General features: G+C 31.5%; 1 protein-coding gene across 4 annotated transcripts in view; it reads right to left on the reverse strand.

Moving 5' to 3' along the window:
• Positions 1-10,072, reverse strand: part of LOC105223495 (inactive dipeptidyl peptidase 10) — a 94,798-nt gene extending 84,726 nt beyond the window's left edge. For 3 of the 4 annotated variants that reach the window (XR_007421205.1, XR_007421203.1, XM_049446228.1), the window contains exons 1-2: positions 9,894-10,072; positions 8,718-9,071 (exon numbers count right to left, since the gene is read on the reverse strand). The gene's annotated coding sequence lies outside the window, so the exon portion shown is untranslated. Of the gene's footprint in view, positions 1-8,717; positions 9,119-9,893 lie in introns of all 4 variants that reach the window. The other variant, XR_007421204.1, reaches the window with a different exon arrangement.
• Between the last annotated feature and the right edge of the window lie 464 nt (positions 10,073-10,536).

Consider the following 10,536-nt stretch of genomic DNA (forward strand, 5'->3'; position numbering starts at 1 on the left):
ACTTTGTTCTGGAAACTATAAACAAAACATGAAAAAAATTAATTTCAGGTATATCGAAGCTTTAATAGCCTTCAAAAGTGCATTTCTTCTAGCATAAATAGGTGTATTGTGATCATTATCTTGATTGCAAGGGTAAGTTTGCACGGCAGCCATATTGATCCGATCTGAGCAAGTTGTTCAGAGTTTATTGTGCCTTGAACCTTAAAATGAAAAGTTTTCCAAAGAATTTTAGACTTCTATATGCTACTATAACCTATAGTGTGCAGCGTCTTGAAAAGAAACGGGTGCATGATAAATTTAAAATAGATAACTTAAAAACTGAGGAGTTACTTCCCGTATATACAAACAGCCTCACTTTCGAGTATCAACATTAAACGACGGCGCTGGCATATTGTCCTTGACAATAACATTCTTTACTTGTTCACATGTACGTACGTATGTGATTGGGTATGTTTATATATACAAATGCCATTTCGCTGCTACAGATGTCTTTTATATTCAAGGAAAGCGCTGAGTCTGCATTTTGTAAATATACTCATATTTTGTAATAGGGACTTTACAGCTCAAAATTACAGCTGAGTCATGCAGAAATATGAGTGTGCATTAATAACGTGATTTATTCAAAATTCTGTATCTCTTCTAGTTTACATTATTATTATTTGTTAAGAAATATTGTACAATAATTTAGCACAATAATTTTGTGGAATAATATTAATCAATAATATACCGCAATAATTGTGTTTAATAACAATCCGCGCAATAATTTTGTTCAATAATATTGCACAATATTTTTTAATAATTTATTTTTAAAGTTTTTTATTCTTAAATTGTATAAAATTTTTGCTGATCTTAGAAAAATATTTATCTGTTCTGATATTGTTATAAATACATACATACATATATGGCTTTTTTAAATTTTTAATTAATATTAATTGATTGTTTTGCTCAATAATATTGTGGAATGTTGTTGTCTTATAATATTGTGCAGTAATTTTATTCAGTAATATAGCAACATATTTTTAAATTATTATTTATATGTATTTTCAATAATTTTGTGCAATAATATTGCACAATATTTTTGAATAATTTATTTTAGAAGTTTTAGTTTTTTTCTGACTTAAATTGTATAAAATTGTGACTGATCTCAGAAAAATATTGATCTGTTCTAAAACTGTAAAATATTGTCTATCAATATTAATTGACTGATTTGATTCATAATATTGTGGAATAGTATTATGTTATAATATTGTGAATTAATTTCATTCAATAATAGTGCACAATATTTTTAAATGATTTATTTCGCAACTTGTTACAATTGTTATCACAAATTTTATGTAATGTTGCATGAGGATATTTATAAATAAAGTGTGAAACCGAAATTCCGCCGTCTTTTATTTATTATTTTTAGACAATTATAGATTAGCCTCCATATGTAGGTATGTACAAATGTATGTACGTATGTACATATATACTATACATTAGCAAAATATTGATCTGATCTAATATTGTAATATATTGCTGTTTTTTTTAATTGTCTATCAGTATAAATTTACTGTTTAGATTGTGAAATAGTATTGTGTAATAATATCGTTCAATAATAATGTAATATCATTTTATTCAATAATATTACGCAATATTTTTTTAAATAATTTAATTTAGAAGTTTTAGTTTTTTCTCTCTTAAATTATATAAAATGTTGGTTAGTGAAAATATAAATATCCTTAAAATAATTTTTCCACAGTGTACAAACAATTATGACACTCTTCTCATAAGTGCATGTCATCACTCACAACCAGCAACAAAGCATTTTAATTAAAACTAAATCCATAAACAGAATTATTTAATCGAAAAACTTGTGTACAATAATTTTGCAACACGTTATGAATGCGGCAATTCAATTAAAAAAGTAGCGCGCGAACAATGAAAGCCATCAGCGATGGCAAAACAGTGAAAAGCCAGAGAATACAAAGCACAAAGAGAACAGCGGCAAAAATGAGTGTGGCAGAGAGAAAAAAAACAGAAAATAGAAAAATAAAATATTTGTAATTTTTATACGCAATTTCACTCGACTCAACGTCCACGGAAGAAGAAGAAGAAGAAGAGTAAAGCAAGCGAGAAAAGTAAAAGCATAAAGTTGCAGTGAAAGAATAAAATGAAAATTGCTCACAATAAAATGTAAAAGGTGAATGCAACAAGCCACTTGTTCGACTTGCTGTGCCGTTTGAATAACTGCTGTTGATCTCAGCCACAGACCAAAGAATGCAAAACAGGTTAAGATCCAGATTGAAGAAAATGAAAAAATAGAAAATACTAGACAGGCTGCAGTGCCTAAAGTAATCAATTCGAGAGTTGTGAGCTCATAGAATAAGTAAGTGAATTGTCGCTTGCAACATAGCCGCTGCAAGCTACAAATGAAGATGAGAACATAAGCGACTTGCAGCTGTTTATGACTCCATATAAGTAATTTATTGCAGAAAAAGATAACGCAAAGAAAGTGCTGATGATGATAGTTTTAAATAGCTGCAGATGTAAGCAATAAATTTTTTTTTATTGAAAATTCGCGTATGTACGTACCAGTCTGGAGTGCAATGCAGGAGCTATTTTTATAAGGGAAAAGTTTTTACAAAACTGCTTTTTCCAGAGTCACTATAAAAACACTTTTTTTTAGAGTATTTATTTCATTCCAATTCATATTAATCATTAACGTTCGTTTTAAAATTGTATTAATTTCTGAAATTTCGCCCAAATGTAGGCAACGTTTTTAGTAGTAGAGTGAGACTAGCACTATTTAAATTAGAACTATAGCAAGTTTTAGGTTTTTTCGCAATTCCATAATACATACTTAGCCTGTCGGCATTAACAATCATTGGCTAAACAACGTCGACCCAAGTCGACCTTACAAAAAACACGAAATTATAGAGGCGTGTCTCAGTTCGTTCAGAATGTCACTCATACGCCCCGTCTACTACAAAAATCAGCACACTGTTGCTTGTATGCACACCTAATTTCACTTAATAAATACACACTAATCAAATCTCTTACTCTGATAACTCTTAAGTGGGAATAAAGGCACACAGTAATTGATGTCAAGGAAATTACTATAATTTTGTGCACAGCCAGCGCGCTGAGATAAAGAAAATGTAAGCATACAAGAGATAAGTATAGAATATTTTATTTTTTGTACTCAGACAACTCATTAAACCCAACAATTTATGCCATATTTTCGCTGTTGTGGCTCTACGTCTGTGCCTCCCTTTGTCAAAGCAATTACGCTCAGTAAGACCGGCAATTACAATATTTCCATCAAAACCTTCAGTTGCATAAATAACCAACTAAGTAGGCGGCAATCAAAAAACTGACATGACATTACAAAAACAACAGAAAGCAAATGCATTAATAATAACAACCTGTGCTAAGACTACTGTCAGCCACTGACATTCACTTGAAGCGCTCCATTCAATGACACGGGTGCTGCCTTCGCGTCACTCTGACTTAGTCTCATGCTAATGACATCGTTTTGCCTCGTTTTTTTCTGCCAGCCGGCCTGTCTTTTTTAATTTTAATCGCATATGTTAGCGTTTGGTATGTGCTTTTCCGCTTTCATGCTTCTGAATGTGTGTGGCTGCGCCAGCAATCATGTCTTCTGTTCTCCTTAACCTTAGCCTCGCTTTCGAGTGCTAACAGTAGACGACGGCGCTGGCATATTGTCCTTGACAATAACATTCTTTCCTTGCGCACATGTTCACATATACATATGTGTGTGGGTGTGTTTTTTCATGCAAATGTCATTTTACTGCTACAAATGTGTGTGCCATGTCTTCTAATATTTACAGTTATTCAAATTGTGTGTCTTTTCTGCTTTATGTGTTGCTTTTCTGCTGAGTTTTCAAGGAAAGCGCTGAGTCTACATTTGTAGGTAAATATAATCATATTTTGTAATAAAGATGTTTCAACTCAAAATCACCGCTGATTCATGGAACAATATGAATTTGTTTTAATAGCGTCATTTATAGGAATTTATTCTAAATTCTCTATCACTTTTAGTTGAATTTAGTTAATTTGTTAACAAATATTGTGCAATAATTTAGCTCAACATTTTTGTGGAGCAGTATAATTCAAAAATATTCCGCAATAATTGTGTTTCATAATAATACGCGCAGTTATTGTGTTCAATAATATTGCACAATATTTTTTTAAATAATTTATTTTAGAAGTTTTAGTTTTTTTGTCTTAAATTTCTTTAAAATTTTGGCTGATATCAAGAAAATATTGCTGTGTCCTAGTATTGTATTATTTTGCTGTAAATTTAGAATTGCCGATAAATAATAATTTACTGATTTGCTTTGTAATATTGTGGAATAGTATTGTGTTGTAATATTGTAAATTAATTTGATCCAATAATATTGCACAATATTTTCAAATTATTTATTGATTCTCCATTGTACTAAAAATCAGAAAAATATCGATTTAATGTGATATTGTAATACTCGTATATTACTGTTTTGATTGTGCAATCGTATTGTGTTAAAATAATGCGAAATAATTACGTTCAATAACTTTGTACAGTATATTTTTTATTATTTATTTTAGAAGTTTGTAGTTTTTTTTCTGTCTTAAATTGCATACAATTTTGGCTGATCTCAGGAAAATATTGATATGTTCTAATATTGTGATGTATTGCTGTTTATTTCAATTTGCCAATCAATATTAGTTTAACGTTTTGATTGTGCAATAGATTTTTGTAGTGATATCGTTCAATTGTAATATGGAATACTTTATTCAATAATATTGCACAATATTTTTAAATGATTTATTTAAGTAGTTGTTACAATTTCTGCCCCAAAGCATAGATAATGTTACAAGAGGGCATTTGTATATAAAATGAGTCGAAGAATTGCTGCCTTTTTGCAGTATCTTTTAGATTTGTATAGTCGAGATTACTCTTCCAGAAAAATAGTGCTCTGTTTGTTTTAAATTGTCCATAAATATTGTTTTGTTCAATAATATTGTGCAATAATGTTGGTCAATAATGTTGATAAATTATTTTATTCAATCCTATTCATCAATACTTTTTAAGGATTAATTTCAGAAGTTTTCTGTTCAATAATATTGGGCCACCATTTTATTCAATACTATTCAACAATACTTCTTAGCGATTTATTTCACAAGTTTTCTGCTTAATAACATTGTGCAAATATGTTACTCAATAATATTGCACACTCATTTTTTCTTCAATATTATTCAGAAATACTTTTTAATGAGTTATTTTAAAATTTTCACCATTTCCATATGTAGTTAGTAATTTACACTGAATTACTCATTGTAAAATACTCATAATATTAAGATAACCAAAGTATGGAATCGAAACACCACTGTCTTCTTTCACTATTTTTAAACAATCAAGACTACATTTAACGTTTGTATATCCTAGGCTACAAATATAATCCCTGAGGAGCAGAAAATGAGTTTTGAAGCTTCTGGTGCCACGGAGACTTCATACAAATTTGTTTTTTTTTTTATCAAATAGGAAAACTTTGTAAATTACCTCTTTCACCATTGAGTTCTCCGATAGAACTTGGTCGATAATTATTGAAAGTAAAAAAAGTAGTATTACGATGAAACCTATGAGAAAATTAAAATAATATAACAAAAATAATTTTTCCATACCGGAAAAAGAAAAGAGAGTAAATTTTAAGGTCTTTAAATGGTACCCGTCAAAACAACGATTGGTATGGAATAATAATGACAAAGTTTCGGTAATATGTACAGAGATATACAACATTCAACTTTCACATAACCTTTAGTCTAACTGGTCAGCTTATTATTACCAAACATATTAGCAGACTGGGAATACCATACAACGATTATTGAAGAACCTGTAAAAGTTAGAAGAAGAAGAGGTTTACTTAACATATATGCGAATGCTGTTTACAGGAAAAGAATCGCAATTATCCGACGAGGAATTCAAAAATGCTATAGTTTCTTTGAACATGTTCATATTTTCACCTTGTGCTAATCTAATACCTTAACATTCTAGACGTTGAAATCTCTATTTTCTGTTGGTAGAAAAAAATATATTTTAGGTTCACTCAGAAAGTACAAAAAAGAAAAAGTTAAAATAAATTTGTAGAATATTTAATACATATTTTCCAAATGAGACTCAACACACCACACTAGCACACAACATTATGCAGATGCACAACACTGACATACGGCATTCACTATTTTACAAAACACATTCCACATCACTGCACCACACACCAATACCCGCACTATACATCATGTACAATGTCACCGCAATCGCATATTGATTTTACTTTTTCTACAATGTTTATACAATTTTTAATTTTTTGACAAAAATATTTCATTGTATGCGATCAAATAATACAAAATATCCGACTAGTTATAAAAATTTAAAATTATTGTTCGCAAAAATTATCTCAAAACACCGTCATAAGTGAATGACTGCTGTCAGCGTGAGATATGCCGCAAATAAAATTCTATATAAACAATATTTTCATTGCTTCTACCGATTGCGTCATTGGATTTGAAAAATTTGTGCGTAAATACACAAATTTTCAAAGTTTATATGCTAATGTAAAGTGTTTATTTTATTTGGAATAATGAATGAAAATTTTCGTTTAGAAATTCAGTTTGCTATGAATGAACAAGTGAAAATGTAGATACAAAGTAGTTTCTGTGTTTAGAACTTGCTATGAATTATTAGTAAGTAAATGTACAGGTAGGTGTGAAAAAGCGTTTTTAGACTTAATTTGTGTTTAGTGTCAGTGTTTAGTTTGCCGGGCGAATATCATTTGCGGTTAAGGGGAAACGTGCAAAAATTTTATCTTAAATTATACATGGTGTTGCTACAAAAAGTTTGAGATATGAAAAATTACATTTAATTATAATTTTTTTAATCCAAAATTCAAAATGAATAGAAATAAAAATTTTTTTTTTTTTTATTTTAAAATCAGAGGGACAAAAAAATACTCTGAACTGTAAAGCGGGGATATACTGTACAGAGTTAAGTATAAGGTTTTTCAAGTTGCCGGACCACTGCAGTATATCCTGAGCTGAGGTCTTTACTATTGCGAAAGCCGCAGAGCTGGCCACTAATGCAGCTGCAGGCAATTCCAGAGTCAACATCTACCTAGACAGCCAGCAGCAATCAAGGCTGTAACCTCGTATCGCATATAGAAGTGCATGTAGGCCAGAAGTGTCTTGGGAAGCAACAGCAGCAGAAGAAAGTGTTACCAGAAGCAGCAACTTCAGTTTTGCTGGGTGACAGGCCAAAAAAGCATCGAGCGCAATTAAATAGTAGAGGAGATTGCCAAGAATAGTATGCAGCTTACACCCGAATACGTGATCTATATTTGGAAAACCATACATTGTCTACACGACGATCTGGACAGAAGAATGGTAAAGCTAATAAAAACTTTATGACGAGCCATCTGAGTGCAAAAGTGTAGAAGTCATTTGTAAAACGGTAGACTGGAAGTACACAAAAATCTTCTTGGCACTCGATAGAAGCGACTGTAGGAACATGACCGGAATACTAACTGATCACTGTATGCCTGTATGTAACGCCCGCAAGTTGGGCCTGACAGATCAAGAAGACTGCAGAAAATGTGTAAAGCAAGGAAGGAGGGAAAGAATGGAGCATCTTATGTGCATCATGCATTGGCAAGACTATGCTGTAAGCATCTGGGGTCTTTACGGTATGATTGACTGATGGAGGTATCAATAGTGAAGCCGAAGATTATGTTGGAATTCGCGTAAAGCGCAGGCAACCTTAAGGATGACACTCCTCATGCACCTAGTAATGGATCTTTATCTGGTATCGAACCAAAACTGGACTAATCTAACCTTACCTAAAGCAGGAGTGAAAATTTATAACTAAAGATTTTCATATTTCCGATTGAAAAACAAGAATTAAAAGATTAAATGCAATGAAAAAGGGAGTTAGGAGTGTGTTTATTAAAAGAAAGCTTTAGCAAGACAAGCGAAGAAGGCAAGCACGAATTATTTCAAAATTCATAAACAAAACTTCTTGTTTTTTTTAATAAACCAGATATTTATTTATTTTTAAGTTTTTAGGTATTTTGAAAAAGGGAATTAAGAATTAAAAAATTTTAATATTAATTATTGGGACTCATTTTTTTTTTTTTTTTTTTTTTTTTTACAGCCGAAAGCTTATGATGGTAGCGCTGCGTACTTTAGTTTATATAATAATTTGTTTATTATGTAAGCTTTAATAAAAAAAAAAAAATTTTTTTAGTATTTAAATCCGATTTGTGCGATTAAGATTTATTTTCCGATATTTGTAATGAAAATTTTTTAAAAATTATACAAATTAAAATTTTAATTTAAGTTTTTTTGATTCGATTTAGGGCTTACTATATGTTTTTTTTTGAATTTTGTAGGTCGGTATTTTTAATTAGGTTTACAAAATAAGTGGAATTTTATTTAAAAGTCATTTGCCTTTCATAGCATTATTTGCAATTGTCTCTAATATAATTTAAACAGAGAAAAGTACTTTAATTAATTAAAAAAAAAAATTATTAAAAAAAAATTAATTAGAAATTATATCTTATATTTATATATACACATATTTTTTTTGCAAAAAAAAACTCATTAGTGTAACAATTTGACAAATAACACAGATTTGGTACGGAATTGTAACAAAAGGGGCGCAATTATTCCACACGACTTACCACAATACGTCGCACACGTGTCATATTGTCCTAGTTGGCGGCAATTACTTCCGTTACGTTAGCAGAATAGCTAATGTAGGACAACAAACGATAACAGAGACGGCTGCTATTGTTTTTGTTGTTTTTTTATTTTTTCTATTTTTTCCTATTTTTTTTTAATATTTTTTTAACCAATATTATGAGCCTTTCGCTGATTTTACAAGTTTTCAGGAGATTTCTATACACTTCTTTGTTTTCTTATATATTTTTTGTTATTTTTACTTTATTTTTTTCACCACTTCCAAAAAACGCTTGTTGTTTTGTCTTCCCAAGCGCCACTTCTTGCTGTGCACACTGTGCTGCTAATGTGTTTGGCTAAATAAGAATACAAGAAAAATATATCACTCATACGCCGTGTACGCCTACAAATAAATCACAAAATTCGCAATGCCGTTACGCTCAATGGGCCACCGGAAATCACGTTGGCGACAACACGTTGTGCAAAACAAAAGTGCTCGCTGCTTTGTCTCAAACGACAATTGTGCGCCAACAAACACACACACATACACACGAACGCGCACTAACACGTTGTTATCACTAAAACACGTTTTTGCTTTTAAACAATTGGCGGCTGTTGTTGTGGCGCACTTGAAGCGTGTATTTATGTCACAAATATCAAGTGGCACACAGACATATACATTCACTAGAATCAAAGGCAGCAAAGCACCGACGGAAACGGATGCGCGGCAATCGCGTTCGAATTACACTTCAAAGGCACTTAGCGGCAGCGCAGAGACAAATGCATGCGAATATGAAAAAAGTAAGGAAAGTAAAAATAAGTAAAAATTATAAATATACCCACGCTTATGTTGGGGATTTCCCCACAAAAAAAACATCAAACGAGAAGAGTAAAAAAAAAGTCGCCACAAAAGCATGTCTGCTCGGCACACATTTCGCTCGCGGCAGCGCACACTTTCGCTTTCAAGCGCAATTTTACACACGCGCACATATAAACAGCATGAAATTCTCTACTCTACACACACATCCACACATATATAAATATATGCGCGTAAATTTCTCTACACTGTATTTAATTAGCGCAAAACTTCGCTTGAAAGCACGTCACTCGCTCGCGAATATTGTCACCGTCATATTTAATATTAAATTGCACACTTCACGCTTTGCTACTTTAATTACCAATTAGGATTTTTGCTTTGTCACAAATTCTCAAAACTTCACTGCTCAAAATATCCTATTTCTCTTGCCGTTGTCTATTACTATTTTTTCCCAGGCACGCGCTGACTTTGAGTTTAAGGTTTTTCCGTTTTATCGACCGTTTGGATGCGCGTCTCAATTGTAACTGAGCTAACTGTGAGATTTGCTGGAGCTAAAATACTCCGGGAAAATTGTTCATGTGCGAAAAGTTTGTGGAAAAAGCTGCTGAGCACGGCTGTGTATGCTTTGAGCGTTACAAAGAGCGTGCAAGTGAGCGCACAGTGAGTGTGTGAACAATGAGCGCAAGGGAGAGTTCGTTGGGGTGGCCAAGTGTATCAAAAACTTTTTTATGACACACATGCTCCAAATTTAAGATGCTGAGTTTCTCAAATAGTTATATTAGTCCAAGATTTTTTTGGACACTAAAAGGCAATGCGAGTAATTTTATTGCGAAAAGATTTTGCCAACGAGTTTTTTTATAATTTTTATCATATGTATTGCTTTCATACCAGTGTTTATTACTTCATGCTACTAATAAATTTTTCGGATTATATGATTATTTTTTCTGTTATGGATCCTTCTCAATCCATCGTTTTCTACTATAAATATTGGTATGAACACAGAT

Source organism: Bactrocera dorsalis, chromosome 1 (genome assembly GCF_023373825.1).
Source record: "Bactrocera dorsalis isolate Fly_Bdor chromosome 1, ASM2337382v1, whole genome shotgun sequence".
Classification (NCBI taxonomy): domain Eukaryota; kingdom Metazoa; phylum Arthropoda; class Insecta; order Diptera; family Tephritidae; genus Bactrocera; species Bactrocera dorsalis.